This window comes from Schistocerca nitens, chromosome 4 (assembly GCF_023898315.1).
Source record: "Schistocerca nitens isolate TAMUIC-IGC-003100 chromosome 4, iqSchNite1.1, whole genome shotgun sequence".
NCBI classification, from domain to species: Eukaryota; Metazoa; Arthropoda; class Insecta; order Orthoptera; family Acrididae; genus Schistocerca; species Schistocerca nitens.
Genome location: NC_064617.1, coordinates 96,100,383 through 96,123,994, shown reverse-complemented (window position 1 = coordinate 96,123,994; position 23,612 = coordinate 96,100,383).

Genomic DNA, 23,612 nt, shown 5'->3' with positions numbered 1-23,612 from the left:
GTCTCAAAAATGAGATCGACAGGGAGTGCAAAATGGCTAAGCAGGGATGGCTAGAGGACAAATGTAAGGATGTAGAGGCTTATCTCACTAGGGGTAAGATAGATACGGCCTACAGGAAAATTAAAGAGACCTTTGGAGATAAGAGAACCACTCGTATGAACATCAAGAGCTCAGATGGAAACCCAGTTCTAAGCAAAGAAGGGAAAGCAGAAAGGGCGATGTACTTGAGGACAATATTATGGAAATGGAAGAGGATGTAGATGAAAATGAAATGGGAGATACGATACTGCGTGAAGAGTTTGAAGAGCACTGAAAGACCTGAGTCGAAACAAGGTCCCCGGAGTAGACAACATAACATTGGAACTACTGACGGCTTTGGGAGAGCCAGTCCTGACAAAACTCTACCATCTGGTGAGCAAGATGTATGAAACAGGTAAAATACCGTCAGACTTCAAGAATAATATAATAATTCCAATCCCAAAGAAAGCAGGTGTTGACAGATGTGAGAATTACCGAACAATCAGTTTAATAAGCCACAGCTGCAAAATACTAACACGAATTCTTTACAGACGAATGGAAAAACTAGTAGAAGCCGACCTCGGGGAAGATCAGTTTGGATTCCGTAGAAATACTGGAACACGTGAGGTAATACTGACCTTACGACTTATCTTAGAAGAAAGATTAAGGAAAGGCAAACCTACGTTTCTAGCATTTGTAGACTTAGAGAAAGCTTTTGACAATATTGACTGGAATACTCTCTTTCAAATTCTAAAGGTGGCAGGGGTAAAATACAGGGAGCGAAAGGCTATTTACAATTTGTACAGAAACCAGATGGCAGTTATAAGAGTCGAGGGACATGAGAGGGAAGCAGTGGTTGGGAAGGGAGTAAGACAGGGTTGTAGCCTCTCCCCGATGTTATTCAATCTGTATATTGAGCAAGCAGTAAAGGAAACAAAAGAAAAATTCGGAGTAGGTATTAAAATCCATGGAGAAGAAATAAAAACTTTGAGGTTCGCCGATGACATTGTAATTCTGTCAGAGACAGCAAAGGACTTGGAAGAGCAGTTGAACGGAATGGATGGTGTATTGGAGGGAGGATATAAGATGAACATCAACAAAAGCAAAACAAGGATACTAGAATGTAGTCGAATTAAGTCGGGTGATGTTGAGGGTATTAGATTAGGAAATGAGACACTTAAAGTAGTAAAGGAGTTTTGCTATTTGGGGAGCAAAATAACTGATGATGGTCGAAGTAGAGAGGATATAAAATGTAGACTGGCAATGGCAAGGAAGGCGTTTCTGAAGAAGAGAAATTTGTTAACATCGAGTATAGATTTAAGTGTCAGGAAGTCATTTCTGAAAGTATTTGTATGGAGTGTAGCCATGTATGGAAGTGAAACATGGACGGTAAATAGTTTGGACAAGAAGAGAATAGAAGCTTTCGAAATGTGGTGCTACAGAAGAATGCTGAAGATTAGATGGGTAGATCACATAACTAATGAGGAGGTACTGAATAGGATTGGTGAGAAGAGGAGTTTGTGGCACAACTTGACCAGAAGAAGGGATCGGTTGGTAGGACATGTTCTGAGGCATCAAGGGATCACCAATTTAGTATTGGAGGGCAGCGTGGAGGGTAAAAATCGTAGGGGGAGACCAAGAGATGAATACACTAAGCAGATTCAGAAGGATGTAGGTTGCAGTAGGTACTGGGAGATGAAGAAGCTTGCACAGGATAGAGTAGCATGGACAGCTGCATCAAACCAGTCTCAGGACTGAAGGCCACAACATAACAAATATTACAATAAAAACTCACAGGCTTCAGATTAAATATTTTCATCTTCTGCTTGCTTCTGATTCAAATTCCGTAAGATAAGCCCAAAAAATACAGTGAAGTAAGAGTAAGAGAAGCTGTACAAGTACCTTTTTACTTTGGAAGATTACTATGCACGAACATGATGTCATCAATCGTCTGTGGCTTCAGAGACGTGCGTCAGTCCTGCATTATTTGTCCCGCAATAGAGAAGCTTCTCTCAGATGGCGCGCTGGACGCTGGAATGCAGTGCACGAAGTATGCGGATTGGAAAGACGCGGATAGACGTTTTCGCCACCAAGCTATCAGGTCGATGCCTTCCGAAAATTGGACTTTATCATTCGTATATCTGAGAATTTCATCTGACACGAAGTCAAGATCTCTCGTCGATTCATCTTCTGAGGACTCTTCAAATTCATTAAAAAGTGCGTCAGACTTCTGGGTTTTTTTCTTTTTTGTTTTTTTTTTTTGCAGGAATTTCAGATGTTGTTTCCTCCTTATCTTTTTACTGTGGACAATTTCTCGCACCGTACTTGGCCCCCACATCAATAAGAAACTGTGCCGTCTCGAGAAACCCAGATCCACACGCAACTTCGAATGGTAAAATGTCTTTACTGACAAGATTGATAAGTTTTTCTGTCGCGGCTGTCTTCAAATTTGGCGGAACTTCAGGAACATTCACGTCTCTCTTGGTATTTAAATAAGTAATTATGCTACTTTTTCCAGCCTCACACGAATGCTTTAGCAAGTTTGAAGTTCCACTTTCGTGTCCATTGTAGGAATATACTTTTTTACATGAAAAACTAGCCACTATATCTTTTATCTTTTCGTTGCCATCAAATAGGTATCCGAATTTTTTCCAAATTGGCGATTTCAATTTGTTTTCCTTCACTAATGTACAATCACCTCTTTTCGCCTTACACGAAATTGTAATCCCTGCCATTTGTGCATTATATGGTAATGATGAGTTTTATTTCCAACAAGATGGCGCCCCGCTGCACTATCATAGGGACGTACGAGCATACCTGGATCACAATGTGCCAGGCCAGTGGATAGGACGCAGGGGACCAATCGAGTTTCCTGCACGCTCTCCAGACCTCATGCCACTGGATTTCTTCTTATGGGGCACAGTAAAAGATGAGGTGTACAAACGTAAACCATGTAACCTGGACACAGTTTGGAATGAGATTCAGGTGGTGTGCACAAAAATCTCATTGGACACTTTGGTACGATGTACGGGATCAGTGGTGACTCGTACTCAGAAATGTATTGATTCTGAACGCCACCAGTTTGAACATTAATCACATTTGCAAAGTACATTTATTTTTCCAATTGGACTTTAAGCTTTCCCTTTCCACAAATTTAACATTGTATAACGGGAAATAAATTGTCTATGACGCTTCAAAGTGTGTATACATTTTTTTGACGCACCCCGTAGTGAAGTGATTTCTGGCCCGACAGCCGTCAGTGTGCCTAGCTGCATGTATGTCCTATCTCCATTTCATTTTGTCATAATTACATCTTCCTCACCAGCTTGTTACCCAACTCATTTTACTGTATATATATACTAAGATGGTATCTGTTCTTTCGGACATGTCCGAAAGAACAGATACCATTGGTGACCATGCAGCTCGTTAGAATGAAATTACAATGAAATGAACACCCTTAGCTGCTTACAGGCGTTGACATACGTCAACGGGGACAGATGAAAATGTAGTGCGGGACAATACGTTGAGAATGTGGGTTTCGCGGGAGGCGTGCCAGAGATAAATCCCTGCAGTCGTGCTATCCTCTGTGTCCTCGGTGGCTCAGGTGGCATGTATATGTACTCTCCGTTTGTTCAATAAAAAAAAGAGCCATTTGAACCATTTTTGAACACCTCTTCGAATGGTCCCTTTGAAGACAGCCAGTCTTTGATACACGCCAGGAAATTAATAAAATATTTGTGATCACATTGTATAAGTGCAAATGCACTATGCGGACAAGAAAAATAAAAAAAAGGTGGATAGAGCGTCTGCCATGTAAGCAGGAGATCCCGGGTTCGAGTCCCGGTCAGGGCACACATTTTCATCTGTCCCCGTTGACGTATGTCAACGTCTGTAAGCAGCTAAGGGTGTTCATTTCATTGTAATTACATTTTAATGTTTTCCTCACTGTCCTAGTAATTTGCAACACACATCTCCCTGTTGCGTATTTAGCCACTTTCAACTTTGGAACAAACTTTCACATTAACGTCCATGTCTCAATGCCGTAACTCAAAACTGGTAATCAACTGATTGTAAACTTCTCGTTTCATATATGATGGAATCTTCGTTTCGAAAGCTCTAGTTAATTTTGTAGTTAATACTAGACTTTTCTGCACGGCTTTGCCCGCCTATGCGATCGACACATATGTTGAACACACTTCCTCCATGGCTGTGTCCACCTTCCTCTGTCTGTCCACCTCATCCTCGTATCTCTATCTGCCTAAATCCACCTCCCCTCTCTGTCTCTTCATCTCCTCCTCTCCATCTCTTTGTCCATTACTTCTGCCCCCACTCTCTGACCGTTATTCCTCCCCTGTCCCTTTGACCATATACTCCTTCTAGTCTCTCTAATTTCCTCTTGACTATCTCTCTTTATTGTCTGCCCACTACCGCCTACACGTTCCACCTGCCTCATGTGTCTCCCCCTCCACCCCTCTCTCTGTCCATTTCCTTCTCCCCCTAACTCTGCCCATCCACTCCTCTATCCATCTCAGCCTGTCTGCAAACATGCTCATTGTCACATGTATCCTTTGCAATACAATTCAATATACAGGGTGTTTCAAAAATGACCGGTATATTTGAAACGGCAATAAAAACTAAACGAGCAGCGATAGAAATACACCGTTTGTTGCAATATGCTTGGGACAACAGTACATTTTCAGGCAGACAAACTTTCCAAATTACAGTAGTTACAATTGTCAACAACAGATGGCGCTGCGGTCTGGAAAACTCTATAGTACGATATTTTCCACATATCCACCATGCGTAGCAATAATATGGCGTAGTCTCTGAATGAAATTACCCGAAACCTTTGACAACGTGTCTGGCGGAATGGCTTCACATGCAGATGAGATGTACTGCTTCAGCTGTTCAATTGTTTCTGGATTCTGGCGGTACACCTGGTCTTTCAAGTGTCCCCACAGAAAGAAGTCACAGGGGTTCATGTCTGGCGAATAGGGAGGCCAATCCACGCCGCCTCCTGTATGTTTCGGATAGCCCAAAGCAATCACACGATCATCGAAATATTCATTCAGGAAATTAAAGACGTCGGCCGTGCGATGTGGCCGGGCACCATCTTGCATAAACCACGAGGTGTTCGCAGTGTCGTCTAAGGCAGTTTGTACCGCCACAAATTCACGAAGAATCTCCAGATAGCGTGATGCAGTAATCGTTTCGGATTTGAAAAATGGGCCAATGATTCCTTTGGAAGAAATGGCGGCCCAGACCAGTACTTTTTGAGGATGCAGGGACGATGGGACTGCAACATGGGGCTTTTCGGTTCCCCATATGCGCCAGTTCTGTTTATTGACGAAGCCGTCCAGGTAAAAATAAGCTTCGTCAGTAAACCAAATGCTGCCCACATGCATATCGCCGTCATCAATCCTGTGCACTATATCGTTAGCGAATGTCTCTCGTGCAGCAATGGTAGCGGCGCTGAGGGGTTGCCGCGTTTGAATTTTGTACGGATAGAGGTGTAAACTCTGGCGCATGAGACGATACGTGGACGTTGGCGTCATTTGGACCGCAGCTGCAACACGGCGAACGGAAACCCAAGGCCGCTGTTGGATCACCTGCTGCACTAGCTGCGCGTTGCCCTCTGTGGTTGCCGTACGCGGTCGCCCTACCTTTCCAGCACGTTCATCCGTCACGTTCCCAGTCCGTTGAAATTTTTCAAACAGATCCTTTATTGTATCGCTTTTCGGTCCTTTGGTTACATTAAACCTCCGTTGAAAACTTCGTCTTGTTGCAACAACACTGTGTTCTAGGCGGTGGAATTCCAACACCAGAAAAATCCTCTGTTCTAAGGAATAAACCATGTTGTCCACAGCACACTTGCACGTTGTGAACAGCACACGCTTACAGCAGAAAGACGATGTACAGAATGGTGCACCCACAGACTGCGTTGTCGTCTATATCTTTCACATCACTTGCAGCGCCATCTGTTGTTGAAAATTGTAACTACTGTAATTTCGAAAGTTTGTCCGCCTGAAAATGTACTGTTGTCCGAAGCATATTGCAACAAACGGTGTATTTCTATCGCTGCTCGTTTAGTTTTTATTGCCGTTTCAAATATACCTGTCATTTTTGAAACACCCTGTAGCATGTCAGCACTACTCCCACAATACACTTGTCATGCAGGGCAGGCCTCACATCAGGCCTTGATTAATCATTTAATTGCCTCTGACGTACACACCACCATGCAAAAGAGAACAACGCAGCAGGCTGACACTACTCCAGCACAACAGCACAACATGCCTGTCATGGAAGCCACCGTACATGTCACAGTTTAGGAAACATTTTCTTGTCCTCGACCTGTAGGCTGCCCTGCAAAGCAGAATTTTTTGGAGGGCCAATACTGTTTTCATACAACATATCTATCATATTGGGGAGTCTATACACCAGGGGCTGGAAAAACACATTTTTGCCCATCTCTGCGTTCCTATTGGAGTTAGGAGGCTACATTCACTGCAGTGGTGACTCGAGTGAGACCTGCTGTTTCTGCGCCAAATTTTGTTTAAATTGATCCAGGCGTTTGGAAGAAGATCCTGCACATACAAACAAACAACCTGCTTTAGATGTATAACAGATTTGTAGCCATCCTTTCACAGTTGCAAGTTGAATGCTGTTTCAGGAGGCAAATAAGTATTTCTCCTCTTTTGCAGATAAATTTTATTTTTGTTTTTATCCAGATGTGTTGCATAAAATTATTTTAGCCATGTGATCTGAGCTTTTCCCGGCGTACAGAAATCTTGAAAATTTCTCGGGTATTCAGCCAGGTAGCCTTTTGGACGACGCTACCTGGCTAAATACCGGAAAATTTTCAATATTTTAGCCATCTTTAGTGGTCTACAAATGAAATAATCGTATTAATAATTATTCAGTTAACTTTATATTTTTAGAGTAATTTATATTTACATAAGTAATACTTCAATGTAGCGCTTTTAGGCTAATATTCAAATAACTTATAAGTGAAGTATGTAGATTGTTCACTTACTTAGAAATTACGCAGTGTCCCAAGAAGAATGGTCAGTATTCTGTGATATGACAGGAGCGATCATTCAAAAGCAAACATGGGCCCCAAAAATGCGTAGCTTAAAAGGTTTGAGCACTTATTCATCTTTGCTGATGTGAAACATCTCTCTTCTACTGAAGAAGTGCTCATTGCTCGTAAGGTATGCATTTTAGAGCTCACGTTTTCCAGTGATCGTATCATATTACTAAACACTGTCTACTCCCCCTGGGCACCCAGCATGTATATCCTCCATCTCTTATTTAAACGTTTCCTCGCATGAACCTTTTTCATTGAACTGCATTTCACGACAGTGGTATCCCTACATTTGACCTTCTACTACATTAACTAAGGGATCTCGGAAAGTTACAGTTGTTTGGAGTGGGGTCGTTTGGAAAAAAAAGAAAGATTAGGGTTTGGTTCAAATGGCTCTGAGCACTATGGGACTTAACATCTGAGATCATCAGTCCCCCAGAACTTAGAACTACTTAAACCTAACTAACCTAAAGACATCAGACATATCCATGCCTGAGGAGGGTTCGAACCTGCGACCGTAGCGGTCACGCTGTTCCAGACTGAAGCGCCTAGAACCGCTCGGCCACATCGGCCGGCATTACGGTTTAACGTTCCGTCGACAGCGAGGTCCTTAGAGATGGAGCAAAAGCTCCTTTCAAAGGAACCATCCCGGCATTTGCCTGGAGCGATTCAAATTATGGGAAAATTCAATCAGGATGGTCGATGCGAATTTGAACTGTCGTCCTCCCAAATGGAAGCCCATTCTGCTAACCACTGCGCCACCTCGCTCGGTTTTTGGATTGGAGGTGTGGTCTTGTAGTGGGAGACATTTGTAATCCTTACATACTTATATGTGTGTGAAATACTCTTTCCTAAGAGTTGACTTTTCTCTTTCTGCTTTCACAAATGACAGTCATGTCAGTTTTTTTTATTTCAGTGTAATGGTGGTTTTGAAGGCAGGAAGCCCTGTCTGTATCGAAGGATGTAGATAATCATCTTGGATCCAATGAGGATGATGCCAGGACTTGTAGTAGATTGTTGGAGGAAGCACCGAAGGAGTCGGCTGAATAATTAAGAAGATCGGTGGTGAACGTAAAGGCTACACACCCCAGAGAACAGCTACAGAACACTGTGCGATATGCCAAATAGTGAAGGCTCGAACAGGATTGTTGCTGCATAGTTTACGGAGTAAGGTAGCGATGTTAATTGCATTTGAAAAAGTACGTTAACTGCAGATGAATCGTTGATTATTAATAAGAAACTTTCTGCTGGTGATGACAGACCATTTACGACATGGAAGACAGTGAATAAGTGGAGGACAGAGCCGCAATGTTAAGGAGAACCTCGGGCAGCAGGGGTACACGGGTTGCGTGGCACTCTGCGAATGTGAGGATCTACCAGAAGCACATCGTCTTCTTGCCTGCAGGAAACTGAGCAAAGCCTCCTGTTAAGCACCTTTTACACGGTCGCCTACTCGTGACAAGTGAGTCTACTGCAGCGCCTCTGGCATTTTGTTCCTGTACTGTTTTGAGTTGTCATTTTCTTTACACGTCAGCGCCGAAGTTAAATGTGTTGTGAGAAATGTCTGCTGTGCAGTTTGGTGTTCAAACAATGACAGTGAGGTTATGAGGGACCATCGTGATAACGGACTGAGGACTCTGTCGCACGGTTACCCCAGACGAGAGGACAGTAGCATTGGTGTTCTCGCGTCCTCACGGGGAAGATAGCGGCCTAGGTCATCGGCAACACAGCGCGTTGCCATTGATTGCGTTAACTGCTACCCTTACAAACGGACAGGTCAGGGAAGAGGCAACTGGGTAAAATTAACGATGCAATAGAAACAAATTTCTGACAGATCACTATAATTTACTGAAAGAAAAAAAGTTACACGCCTCACTTCTACAGGTTCTCGATGTACATTGAGCGGTTAAGACAAATTTTGCATCAGTTCCACGGCCAAGAATAAAAAGAGACAGTGTATCATCTCTTGACAATTTACGCAAACGTCCTGTACGAACACAAATAGGTTTATACGTTACTGCCCATTAATATTGCTACACCACGAAGATGACGTGCTACAGACGCGAAATTTAACCCACAGGAAGAAGATGCTGTGATATGCAAATCATTAGCTTTTCAGAGCATTCAACAAGGCTGGCGCCGGTGGCGACACCTGCAACGTGCTGACATGAGGAAAATTCGCAACCGATTTCTCATACACAAACAGCAGATGACCGGCGTTGCCCAGTGAAACGTTATTGTGATGCCTCGTGTAAGGAGGAGAAATGCGTACCATCACGTTTCCGACTTCGAAAAAGGTCGGATTGTAGCCTATCGCGATTGCGGTTTATCGTATCGCGACATTGCTGCTCGCGTTGGTCGAGATCCAATGACTGTTAGCAGAATATGGAATCGGTGGGTTCAGGAGGGTAATACGGAACGTCGTGCTGGATCCCAACGGCCTCGTATCACTAGCAGTCGAGATGACAGGCATCTTATCTGCATCGCTGTAACGGATCGTGCAGCCACGTCTCGATCCCTGAGTCAACAGATGGGGACGTTTGCAAGACAACAGCCATCTGCACGAACAGTTCGACGACGTTTGCAGCAGCATGGATTATCAGCTCGGTGACCATGGCTGCGGTTACCCTTGACGCTGCATCACAGACAGGAGCGCCTGCAATGGTGTACTCGACGACGAGCTTGGGCGCACGAATGGCAAAACGTCATTTTTTGGATGAATCCAGGTTCTGTTTACAGCATCATGAATGTGGCATCCGTGTTTGGCGACATCGCGGTGAGCGCACATTGGAAGCGTGTATTCGTCATCGCCATACTAGCGTATCACCCGTCGTGATGGTATGGGGTGCCACTGGTTACACGTCTCAGTCACCTCTTGTTCGCATTGACGGCACTCTGAACAGTGGATGTTACATTTCATATGTGTTAAGACCCGTGGCTCTACCCTTCATTCGATCCCTTCGAAACCCTGCATTTCAGCAGGATAATGCACGACCGCATGTTGAAAATCCAGTATGGGCCTTTCAGGATACAGAAAATGTTCGACTGCTGTCCTGGCCAGCACATTCTCCAGATCTCTTGCCAATTGAAAACGTCTGGTCAATGGTCGCCGAGCAACTGGCTCGTCACAATACGCCAGTCACTACTCTTGATGAACTGTGGAATCGTGTTGAAGCTGTATGGGCAGCTGTACCTGTACACGCCATCCAAGCTCTGTTTGACTCAATGCCCATGCGTGTCAAGGCCGTTATTACGGCCAGAGGTGGTTGTTCTGGGTACTGATTTCTCAGGATCAATGCACCCAAACTGCGTGGAAATGTAATCACATGTCATTTCTCCTATAATATATTTGTCCATTGAATACCCGTTTATCATCTGCATTTCTTCTTGGTGTAGAAATTTTAATGGCCAGTAGTGTATGAATATAATTTTATAGGCCTAGCTGGACAATGGATCCATCTTCTGCAGTGCGGATGCACAAATACGTCCGACCTCCTGTGGGAATCTCAGAGAACGAACATGGAGGAAATGGACAAGGACCGCGGACAGGTGGCGATCGGTGGGAACGTGGATCGGCCTTGAGGCGTGCCTAGATGGTCTGCGCAGTTGCGGTAACGCTGTGTCCCGTATGGAGCAGTGGTTAACGCACCTGCATAGCAGGAGATCTCGGGTTCGAATCCCTGTCCTGTACACAGTTCCACTCGTCGTCGCTGATACCGGGTAGTGTCCCGATGCAGCTGACAACAGTGATCCACTTCCTATCGTTTCTTCCCCTCTCTACCTTCAATTTACACATGACAGGTAGGGTTATCAACACAAAAATTGGCAGCGGTCTTCGTTGCTGCCCACGATTGATTTATCATAGAAGTCCTGTAGGCAATAACATCTCGAGGTGGGAAATTCTCCACTCTTCGCCAGGAATTGAAGAGCACAATTATCACGCACAATAAGTACAGTAAGCCATGCTTGGCCCACAGCTTCTTGAATGTTGGTAAGTGCAAAGTCCACTCTGCCACCACGGAACACGGAAGGCCCATAGAGGGCGTCGATGACTTTAGCACTGTCCACATTCATATTATAATTAGTCTCGCCAGGGATACACACGATGCACGAAATGTAGGAACATGCAATGATGGTAGAGTTTATAAATGAGCAAAGCGGAAATGGTAATGGGAGTTCTTGGTATAGATCGTGTGATATATACTTTACACTCCTGAGAACTGTAAGAATAGGAAAAGTATCATCAAAACATTTCAGAACGTATATATTTCTTTGTTCGAGAAAATACAGATATATAATTGCAAAAATATCAAACAATATCTGAGGGTGAGTCAAATGAAAACCTTAAATTTGTAATAACAAATCGAAATTTCGCGCCATTATCCTGTAAGTTGGTAAGCGTGCTACAAACAGCGTGCAGAATGGCCTGTAGGTGGCAGCATAGTGTAGACGCACTCATACCGTATCAGTACAAAGATGGCCGCCCCACTTGCGACTTGCACCAGGGTTCAAATGGCTCTGAACACTATGGGACTTAACATCTGTGGTCATCAGTCCCCTAGAACTTAGAACTACTTAAACCTAACTAACCTAAGGACATCACACAGCCGGCCGCGGTGGTCTAGCGGTTCTGGCGCTGCAGTCCGGAACCGCCGGACTGCTACGGTCGCAGGTTCGAATCCTGCCTCGGGCATGGGTGTGTGTGATGTCCTTAGGTTAGTTAGGTTTAAGTAGTTCTAAGTTCTAGGGGACTTATGACCTAAGATGTTGAGTCCCATAGTGCTCAGAGCCATTTGAGCCATTTGACATCACACACATCCATGCCTGAGGCAGGATTCGAACCTGCGACCGTAGCAGTCGCGCGGTTCCGGACTGAGCGCCTAGAACCGCCAGACCACAGCGTTCTGTTATTCGGTTGTTGCATAGCGAAGGTGTGAAACCTATTGAAATTCATCGGTGAATGAAGGTTCAGTACGGTGATGCAAGTTTGTCACAGCAGCAAGTGGACGAATAGAGTAGGAAGTTCGCAAATGGTGTGACTTCAGTGGAAGATGCTCCTCGTCCAGGTCAGGCACAACGAGTTGTGTCTCCACAGAATATTGCAACAGTTGAAGCCATAGTGAAGGAAAACCACCGAGTGACACTGAATGACGTTGCAGCATGTTTACAAATTAGTCATGGGTCAGCACACCACATTGTGCATGATGTGTTGCAGTTTCACAAAGTGTCTGCAAGATGGGTGCCACAGCAGCTGACTCCTGAAATGAGAGAACGACGTGTTGATACTTGTGAAGAACTTCTTCGGCGCTTTGAACGAGGAGGTGATAGCTTCCTTGGAAGAATCGTTACTGGGGACGAAACCTGGGTTCACTTCCACCAACCGGAAACGAAGAGAGCGAGCAAGGAATGGCGCCATTCCTCATCACCAAAACCAAAGAAGTTTTCTAACCGAACCATCAGCAGGGAAGGTTATGCTGACTTTCTTTTGGGACGAAAAAGCGTCATTTTGGAGTATTACATGCCTAGAGGGACCACTGTCACCAGTGCATCATACACAGATCACCTAAAAAATCATCTGCGACCTGCAATCAACTCAAAGCTACGTGGATTGCTGTCAGCAGGTGTCCTTTTGCAACATGACAATGCAAGGCCCGACACTGCGCATACAACAGTTGCAACAATCACAGATCTGCATTTTGAGTGTCTTCCTCATCCACCATTCTCACCAGACCTTGCCCCAAGTGATTTCCATATGTTAGGACCACTCAAAGACGCAATGGGAGGAAAGAAGTTCCGTTCTGATGACCAGGTACGCCACGCGGTGCATGAGTGGTTGTGCGGACTACCAAAAGAACTTTTTTCTAAAGGAATTTATGCACTTTGTAAGCGCTGGAGGACTTGCATTGAGCGTAGGGGAGATTATGTTGAAAAGTGATACAGTTTCGTACCACTTCTGCACAATAAATAATATTTAAGAAAATATTTAAGGTTTTCATTTGACTCACCCTCGTATAACGCAGTAAATAGGGGTTTCCACTTTATACTTTGTAGCTTGTTTTCTTGCTAATTGCCAAATAACATCGAAAATTATTTTTACTGTCAGATAGTTCTGACTTTTTCCTACGTGTTGAAATAATTTTCATTAAAACAAGTCTGTCTATTCACGTTTTTATTTCTGTGTACTGTAGGCGTTTTCTCTATAAAACGAAAGTGTCTTTAAAAAATGGTTCAAATGGCTCTGAGCACTATGGGACTTAACTTCTGAGGTCATCAGTCCCCTAGAACTTAGAACTACTTAAACCCTACTAACCTAAGAACATCCCACACATCCATGGCCGAGGCAGGATTCGAACCAGCGACCGTAGCGGTCGCGCGGATCCGGACTGTTGCGCCTAGAACCGCTCGGTGACCCCGGCCGGCAAATATCTTTTCATTTCATATATTTCGACTCTCTTGTTGGAGAACACTAGCAGAAAAATACGTTGTGCAATCTTTTCAAAGTGTCACGAATACAATACACAACACAATAAAGATAAAGAAGACACGGAAGCACAAAAGCTATTTCTATAATAGGAGTGAGCTCGACCAGAATGGGTTGACTTTAGATCTCCGGATTCGGCACAACCTATCGATCACTGACGTCACAGACACACTCGGGTCCTGGCTGGTTGCTGGTTGCGGGAAAGGCGCACACACCTCGAGTAGTCGATTTGGTTCAGTAAGTGCAGTAAGTGGCCCGTGTTAAACGGCTTCGGAGTGGTTGGAGGTTGACCGGGGGGGGGGGGGGGGCGCAGGGAACCATACTCACTTCAAACGAGGAAGACAAGCTGTGGCGCTTACGCCACACCACGTGACACTATAGGTCATATAGTGTTAACAACTATCTCCGACAGGGAGCGAGTAATTATTTCAGACGATATTACTAATTCTAATGCGTAGAAGTTCTCAATAGTACACGAAAAAATTAAGATCTTTATTGGGCAACTTTTCAATGAAACATTGATTTCCCGTCTGCTCTGCACGGAGTCAAGCGTTCACGAAGTGTGGCGTAGTGCTGACTTGTGTGACGTCACAAGTTCGCTGCAGGGTCCGTATGTCTCGTTAAGCCCGGGAACGCGTGCTGTGACGTCACAGGGTAGACACGGAAGCAGAGCGGTCATTGTAGGTAGGCGGAGTCTCCGAGTAGTAATGTAATAATGGTTTTGTGTGCGGCTAGTGCTGTGGTTTAGGTTGCTCTTGCTACCTTTCTGCTGAAAACTGGATTGCCGGTGAAATAAATAAGGTCAGGCAAAAAAATGGCTCTGAGCACTATGGGACTCAACTGCTGTGGTCATAAGTCCCCTAGAACTTAGAACTACTTAAACCTAACTAACCTAAGGACAGCACACAACACCCAGCCATCACGAGGCAGAGAAAATCCCTGACCCCGCCGGGAATCGAACCCGGGAACCCGGGTGTGGGAAGCGAGAACGCTACCGCACGACCTAAGGTCAGGCATAGCAGCACAGTCACACTGCAACAATATGGTCCGTAAAACACGAGATGTTATGTTCCATCATTCCTCAAAAATACTGAATCTCTTCCAGAATAAGCCACATTAGTAACAGAAGTATAAAATGAGGATCAGAGGAGACAACTAACAATGATAAAGCAAATGGCAGTGTCACGTCTTAAAGAAGTATAAGATGAAACGTAAGACAGGATGTTTTAGCACAGTGATTAAATTTTTGCTAAGAAAGGGAAAGCGTGCTACCTATCTTTCTTAAAACATCAATAGAAGTAGATAAAACAAGTGACTGTTCTCTGCCCTCTGCGAAAAAAAGCGTCCTGAGCAAACTCTGGAAAAATAATTCCCCACTCACTTTAGGTTTAACCCAGTACTCAGTATGTAAGAGGCTCCAATGTTTCTTGTATCGATCGAGAGACCAGTGACTGAGATCACGGATTCATAATTCCTTTCTAAAATGCTTGAGGACTTAGACATCTTCCTACCTTGACGACCGCATGAAGTTCCACAGAGTCTTCTTAAAGCATTCTTCCGGTTTCCAGTGTCGAGGCCTTATCCACTATCCAGGGGTATCATCTCACATTTGGCATATCTTGAGCGAATATGCATCGTTCACCAGCTCAGTAAAACACCTTTCACGTTTTATTCGGCACATTTTTTGCCGTTCTAGCAGAGTGGCATGAAACTAACCGTACAGCTATCCTTGCACTTTGGCGTACACATCCAGTAACGTTCAGATACACCTGTCAAATATGAAACGCAGCTGAAAGACCACTCTGCTGATGGTCCTGCATATCTTCTATTAACTTCTTTGTCACAGTCGTGACATTTTGCAAAACGATTCTTTCGGTATTAAAGTGGTTCCTTGGCAATTTCAACACTGGATAATTTATAGAATGCTCATACAGTACTGTTACAGTCCGTATGGTTTGATAAATATGTACTGTTTGGGCATACCTCAACCTCCTTCCGTACTTCAAATTTTTGGCTTGTACGGCACATGTAACAGTGTAGTCCAGCTCCGTCCGGTTCTTCTATCGTTCTCTCTAACAGTTCACCAGCCGTTGTGACATTGGAGCATTACTACTCTGGCTGCTTTCGTACTACAAATACGAGGGGCGTTTGAAAATCCGTGCAAATATAAAAACTACTTACGTGTTTGGGGTAAACCTTTTTTATTTTTCGACATAGTCTCCTTTTAGACTTACACACTTCGTCCAACGCTGTTCTAATTTGTTAACATCTTCCGAATAATAGGAATTGTGCAAGTCTGGAAAATAGCTATTAGTTGCTGCAATCACCTCCACGTTTGAATAAAGTATTTGCCCTGCCAGCCATTTCTTCAAATTGGGGAACAATAGTCCGAGGGAGCCAAGTCTGGAGAATAGAGGGTTTGTGAAACGAATTGGAATCCTATTTCCATTAATTTTGCGAACACAACTGCTGAGGTGTGTGCTGGTGCACTGTCCTGATGGAAAAGGACTTTTTTGCGGTCCAATCGTCGGCGTCTTTCTTGCATTCACCTGTAATGGTTTTACCCTTTTCCAGATAATCGATGAGGATTATCTCTTGCGTATCCCAAAAGACAGACGCTATAACCTTTCCGGTCGAGCCGGCCGGGGTGTCCGAGCGGTTCTAGGCGCTACAGTCTGGAACCGCGTGACCGCTACGGTCTCAGGTTCGAATCCTGCCTCGGGCGCGGATGTGTGTGATGTCCTTAGGTTAGTTAGGTTTAAGTAGTTCTAAGTTCTAGGGGACTGATGGCCTCAGATGTTAAGTCCCATAGTGCTCAGAGCCATTTGAACCATTTCAAATTAACTCATGTCCACGTTTACATCCAAAGTACTTTGGTACTAATACGCTTTTTTTCTGTTTCTTTGTAGTTGAAGCTAAACCCCAAAATTTGTGAATCTAGTGGTGGAACGCGGAAAGATGGAGTACGCAACATCGAACAGCAGTTGTGAAATTTTATTTTCCTAGCAATTACTCGGTTATCGGCGTTCAAAGAAGATTTGGCGCTACGTTTGGTGGTCGTGCATGTCCCTCTCGAAGGTCAGTCAATTCTGCCATGTGTTGAATCCTACAGAGCCGGTGGCAGTACAACTCATGCAAAACGCACTGGTTGGCATAGATCCGCACGGAATGTAGAAGCCGTTGACAGGATGAGACCTGCAATTACAAATAACCCAATAAAATCTGCAGAAAGATTGTCGCGAGAAATTGGTGTCAACTTAAAAAAAAAAAAAAAAAAATGCGCAACATTCCTTATAAACTTCAGATGTCTATATATTTGAAACTAGCTGATTTTCAAGATCATTTGCCGCTGTGCAACTACAAGATTAGATTGAACTTCGCCAATCAGAATTTTGAAGGGATGGTCATAATGACTGATGAAGCAGACTTACATTTGAACAAACTATGAGATTATGGACTGGAAAAAATCAATGTGAGATCCACAAACGCGCTATCCATAGCGCATGAAACGAAAAAGATTTTATTGCAGCAGTTAACTGAGATCGTTGCACAAAAATGCTTAGACAATTTTAATATTCCTGAGTTACAGCGTCGGAACACCAATTCTGAGGACATGTTATTTCTTTTAACAATACAGTTCAAGTCACAGGAAACTTGAAACAAGGAAATTACTGCAGCACAATCATGTGATTCCGAGGTATAATAACACTGAATGGCCTACCCGTTCGCCAGACTCAACAGCTCCAAATTTTTAGGGTGTTGTTTAAAGTCTTTAGGGTGTTATTTGAAACCTACAGTCTGCGTCAACAGACCAAAAAACAGAGGACCTGAAAGCAGCCATAAAAAATGAAATTCACTTCATATCACACGTAACACTTGCAAAAGTTGTAAATGAAGTGTACAACAGCACTCAAAAGCGTTTTGTAGCTGGCGGTGTTATGTTGTCGGTACCGTTTGCATGCCGCCACGTCAGAGCAACTATTTCACTCCATCAAAGGCTTCACGTCGCTATAGTTACGTATCTAGTACACAAGCAAGGTCTTAAAATAACAATGTAAGTACCGGTAGATATTCCTTTAGCTCAAATGTCTTTTGTAATTTGCTTTGGTGTTACGGTACTTATTGACTATTGTTATTTATGCATTCAGACAACGTTTGTTTATTTCTAGAGATAACTACAAGCACGCCGAAACACAAGGAATACTCGGTTGACGTGAGATAAGCTGTTTTGCATGGCTCGTAGAAGGGAAGGTCACAGACTAGCGTTGCTAGGGACTTTGACGTGTCACAACAACTAGCAAGTGCGTGGAGTCGACAGAAAAAAGCAGGAAGACCAATAAGCGGAGACAGGTTGTTCTCGAAAAACAACACGGAGGGAGGAAAGAATGATCTGTAAGCAGTCGGCAGCTGATACGAGAAAATCGTCTTGACAAATTAGGGATGATCTGGAGCAGCATCATGGACTCAACCTGTATGTGTCTACTGTTGCATGTCGCCGAATAGCAGGTGATTTAAATGATAAAAAACCATCACGCAAACCACTCACAGTTTTAAAAAACAGGAAATCCTGGATAAAGTTTGCAAAGAGTCAAACTTGGAATGCTACAGCTTGGTGTAAGGTTTTACAGAGTGATGAAAGTAAATGTAACGTGTTTTCTTCTGATGATGTGCAGTGAACATGTCGAGCAAAACATCAAGGGGACAACAAAAAGAACCAGACACCTGCCATTAAGTGGCGTGGTGGCAGCCTCATGGTAGGAGATGTCTTTCTAGACGCGGGATTGGTCCTCTAGTCCAAATAGAGGACAACATGGACCTTTTCGTGTACAGTGACATTATAAAGAAGAATATGGGTCCACATGGTAGAAAGAAGAAATCAAATAACGGTAATGCAGGAGTGGGTTCAATACTGAATAAAAAAGTAGGAACACGGATAAGCTACTACGAACAGCACAGTGAACGCATTATTGTAGCCTATATAGACACGAAGCCCACGCCTACCACAAGAGTACAAGTTTATATGCCAACTATGCCGCAGATGATAAAGAGATTGAAGAAATGTACGATACGATAAAAGAAATTATTCAGATAGTTAATGGACACGAAAATTTAGTAGTCATGGGGGACTGGAACACGATTGTAGGAAAAGGGAGAGAAAGAAAAGTAGTAGGTGAATATGGACTGGGGGTAAGGAATGAAAGAGGGAGCCGCCTGGTAGAATTTGGCACAGAGCGTAGCTAACAAGTTGTTTAAGAATTGTGAAAGAAGGTTGTATACATGGAACAGGCATGGGGACACTGGAAGGTTTCACATTTTTGAACCAGCTTTTACACTGTGAGACATTTGCAGGACAGAAGTGGACTCAGACGACAATTTTCTGGTTACGATCTGTAGATTAAAACTGAAGACACTGCAGAAAGGTAGGAATTTTAGGAGGTGGGATCTGGATAAACTGAGAGAACCAGAGTTTATAGAGACTTTCAGAGAGAGTATTAGGGCACGATTGACAAGAACAGAGTAAAGACGTACAAAGAAGAAGAATGGGTAGCTTTGAGAGATGGAATAGTGAAGACACCAGAGGATCAAGTAGGTAAAAAGATGAGGGCTTATAGAAATCCTTGAGTAACAGAAGAGATATTGAATTTAACTGATTAAAGGAGAAAATATAAAAACGCAATAAATGAAGCAAGCGAAAGAGAATACAAACGTCCCAAAAATGAGATCGGCAGGAAGTGCAAAATGGTTAAGCAGGGATGGCTAGAGGACAAATAAAAGGATGAAAGGATGTAGAACAATGTATCACTACGAGTAAGATAGATACTGCCTACAGGAAAATTAAAGAGACCTTTGGAGAAAAGAGAAGAGTAGGAATATCAAGAGCTCGGATTGAAAGCCCCTCCGAAGCAAAGAATGGAAAGCACAAAGGTGAGAGGAGTATATAGAGGGTCTATACAAGGGCGTTGTACTGCAGGGCAATACTATGGAAATGGAAGAGGTCGTAGATGAAGATCAAATGGGAGACATGATACTGAGCGAAGAATTTGACAGACCACTGAAAGACCTAAGTCGAAACAAGGCCCCAGGAATAGACAACATTCCATTAGAACTACTGATAGCGTTGGGAGACCCAGTCATGACAAAACTCTTCCATTTTGTGAACAAGATGTATGACATAGGGAAATATCCTCAGACTTCAAGAAAAGTGTAATAATTCCAATCCCAAAGAACGCAGGTGTTGACAGGTGTGAAAATTACCGAACTATCAGTTTAATAAGTCACAGTTGCAAAATGCTAACACAAAATCTTTATAGAAGAATGGAAAAACTGATAGAGGCCGTCCTCGGGGAAGATCAGTTTGGATTCCGCAGAAATGTTGGAACACGTGAGGCAATACTGACCCTATTTATCTTAGAAGACAGGCTAATGAAAGGCAAACCTACATTTCTAGCATTTGTAGATTTAGAGAAAGATTTTGACAATGTTGACTGGAATACTCTCTTTCAAATTTTGAAGGTGGCAGGGGTAAAATACAGGGAGCGAAAGGCTATTTACAATTGTACAGAAACCAGATGGCAGTCATGGCCCTCGACTCTTGAGGGGTATGAAAGGGAAACAGTGGTTGAGAAGCAGTGGTTGAGAAAGGAGTGAGACAGGGTTGTAGCCTATCCTCGATGTTATTCAATCTGTATATTGAGCAAGCAGTAAAGGAAAAAAAAATTGGAGTAGGAATTAAAATCCATGGAAGAAATAAAAAGTTTGAGTTTTGCTGACGACATTGTAATTCTGCCAGAGACAGCAAAGGACCTGGAAGAGCAGTTGAACGGAATGGACAGAGTCTTGAAAGGAGGATATAAGATGAACATCGACAAAAGCAAAACAAGAATAATGGAATGCAGTCGAATTAAATCAGGCGATGTTGTGGGTATTAGATTAGCAAATGAGACAGTTAAAGTAGTAAATGAATTTTGCTATTTGGGGAGCAAAATAACTGATGATGGTCGAAGTAGAGAGGATATAAAATGTAGACTGGCAATGGCAAGGAAAGCGTTTCTGAAGAAGAGAAATTTGTTAACATCGAGTATAGATTTAAGTGTCAGGGAGTCGTTTTTGAAAGGATTTGTATGGAGTGTAACCATGTATGGAAGTGAAACATGGACGATAAACAATTTAGACAAGAAGAGAATAGAAGCTTTCGAAATGTGGTGCTACAGAAGAATGCCGAAGATTAGATGGGTAGATCACGTAATTAATGAGGAGGTACTGAATAGAATTGGAGAGAAGAGGAATTTGTGGCACAGCTTGACTAGAAGAAGGGATCGGTTGATAGGGTACGTTCGGAGGCATCAATGGATCACCAATTTAGTATTGGAGTGAAGCGCGGAGGGTAAAAATCGTAGATGGACACCAAGAGACGAATACGCTAAGCAGATTCAGAAGGATCTAGGTTGTAGTAGTTATTCGGAGAGGAAGAGGCTTGCAGAGGATAGAGTAGCATGGAGAGCTGCATCAAACCAGTCTCTGGGCTGAAGACGACAACAACAACATGGTAGAAAGAAAATACCACGTAACTGAATATGTCAGCAGGACAATGATTCAAAGCTCACCTCTGGCAATTAAAAAAAATTCTTGTTACATATAAAAATGAAACCTTAGGAGTGGCCAATTCGAAATACGGATCTAAATCCAACTGAACACCTCTGGATTGCATTGGATCGACGTATTTGTCGTAGAAGCTACTCAAAGAAGAATCAATTTGCTGCTGCCTTACTGAACGAACGGTCAAAATTCCCCCTTGACCTATTGCAGAAGCTTGTGGCTTCATGGCGAAATAGATGTGTAGCTGTGATCAAGGTTCATCTGTATGCAACAAAATACTAATTTGTTCTTGGGATTCCAAAAAAACGTTTTGTAATAGTCTTACATACTTAGACCTACAAATCATTTTTGGACCAGAAGAACTGTCATTTCTGTTTTGATGTAAGATAACTTTATACAAACTAAATGTAGTTTTGTTATGAATGGATTGTAATCACACAGTTATTCACTGGCAGTTTTTTTCTGTTCGACACTGATTTTTTATGTAACTGTAACTATTGTAGTCAGGAATACACACGACTCAATGGAGAAAATCTTAAGTTAGTAATTTTCAAAAAATAGGCAATATTTGTTATTTTCCTGTATTTTCATGTATAATACTCGCACTGCTTACTGCTTCAGTTTTGTAGCCGAAAGTATAACACGTAAAAAATTGCACTAAATATACATATGTTCATTAATTAATTGTAACCCTGTATTTTGTGTGTAATGTTTTGTATTTGATCTCTCTTATTTCTGTTGTTTGCATATTTAAACTCTTTTGACGGACTAGTTGAATATATTTCCGCGTGTCAGTCTTAGATTTTGTAATCGGATGTTTTGTATTGGAAAAGACTACTAATAACCGCTTTTCAACAAAAATTTTACATCTTTGTAGATTAGCCGTGAGCTAGCAGCAGTAACTGTGGCGGGCTGTTGTTTACGCTTATACAGACTCACACTGCGTTTCGTTACCGTTCCACCCTGCGCCGGTATGGCGCCAGCCAGGCAGTCAGCCAGCTAGATAGCTGTTATCACTGCGAGCCTGGTGTTTGCTCTGCGCTACACCCACAGCGGATAGCTACACCACGATGACGCGTCCCGCACGTTTTTCTCTCGAACTGCTTTATCGCATGTCCAGAGAAACATTTCAGAGCTACGCAGTGTCGATAGCGCGATACCCAACGCCGGAATGCCATGCTGTACGCCGCCATACTCCCCTAAAAGGTCTCCAGAGTTTTCTTAACTGACAGTTTCCGTTGGAAGTCTTTATGTTCTCCTCCTGTGTGCTTTGCTCTTTTAGCTTGGGAGAGCGCTCAACTACGGTACTCGAGGATCGAAAGTGGGTGCAACTAAAATGTGTGTAACTGCTTCTGTCACAACAGAGTTTCAGTGTGGTATAATTAATGTTTTGTTTCCGCAAACTGGTTTTACGAATATGGATACGAGCAATTTCAAACAAATTTAAGCAGATTTCTTGCATACACACCTCTTATAAAACCGTGTCATCAAATTCTTCTGCCCGGTTTCTGATGTCCACCATCTTTCAAGACGTCATCGTCTACGCTATTTCTGATCATGAGAAATATAGTCAAGAATATCTTTAATACAGCATACTTTTACAGAATTATAACCGTCACGACAACGTATATCATATTTGACAAACTACATCTACATATATACTCTGAAAGTCACCTCACGGTGTGTGGCGGAGGGTACCTTGAGTACCTCTATCAGTTCTCCCTTCTATTCCAGTCTCGTATTGTTCATCATCATGTAACACGCAACAAACAATTCTAAACTGAATTAACCTCTCAAGTCTTCAATTCTTAATCTTTTTAGTATCTATCTTTTGACATCCTATCTATTTTTGCTGTTTCCAAACGCTTCTTTCTGTTTCTTGTCGGAATAATTTCAGTCGTTAGAGCTGGTATTACGTAATGTTGAAACACTTCCTGTATCCGCTGCTTTGTGAACATTTTTTTTGATACTGCATCCAACTTTCTAAACGCAGCTGAAACCACTTTAATTCTCTTCTTGCAGTCCTCATCACACAACACGTAATTCCTACTACATTTAATTTTCTGTTATCTCTGATATTTCTTCTATCGATATTCCTGGTTAGTTTTATGCATTAAAGGTAAACAACATGTTATAATGAATGCTGGTACGAATAAGAGCCGTCGATTCGGATTTCCTCCATCCTTAACTGGAGCTTGAACAACATCTTATAAGACTGCAGAAAGGAGTGTTTATAAAATCTGATTATGATGACAGCTGACTTTTACATCACAAAATTGCTAAGGCTTTCGTGGCCACTTGCTGACAAACTACTCGTTGGTTTCTGTCTCGGGTTCTTCGGGCGATGTTCGTTTGATGATTTTTCTGACGTTTCACCTGCACGAGTGGCTGACGGTGTCGAAGCTTCAGCCTCCATTGTTGGTGGTGGTCTGG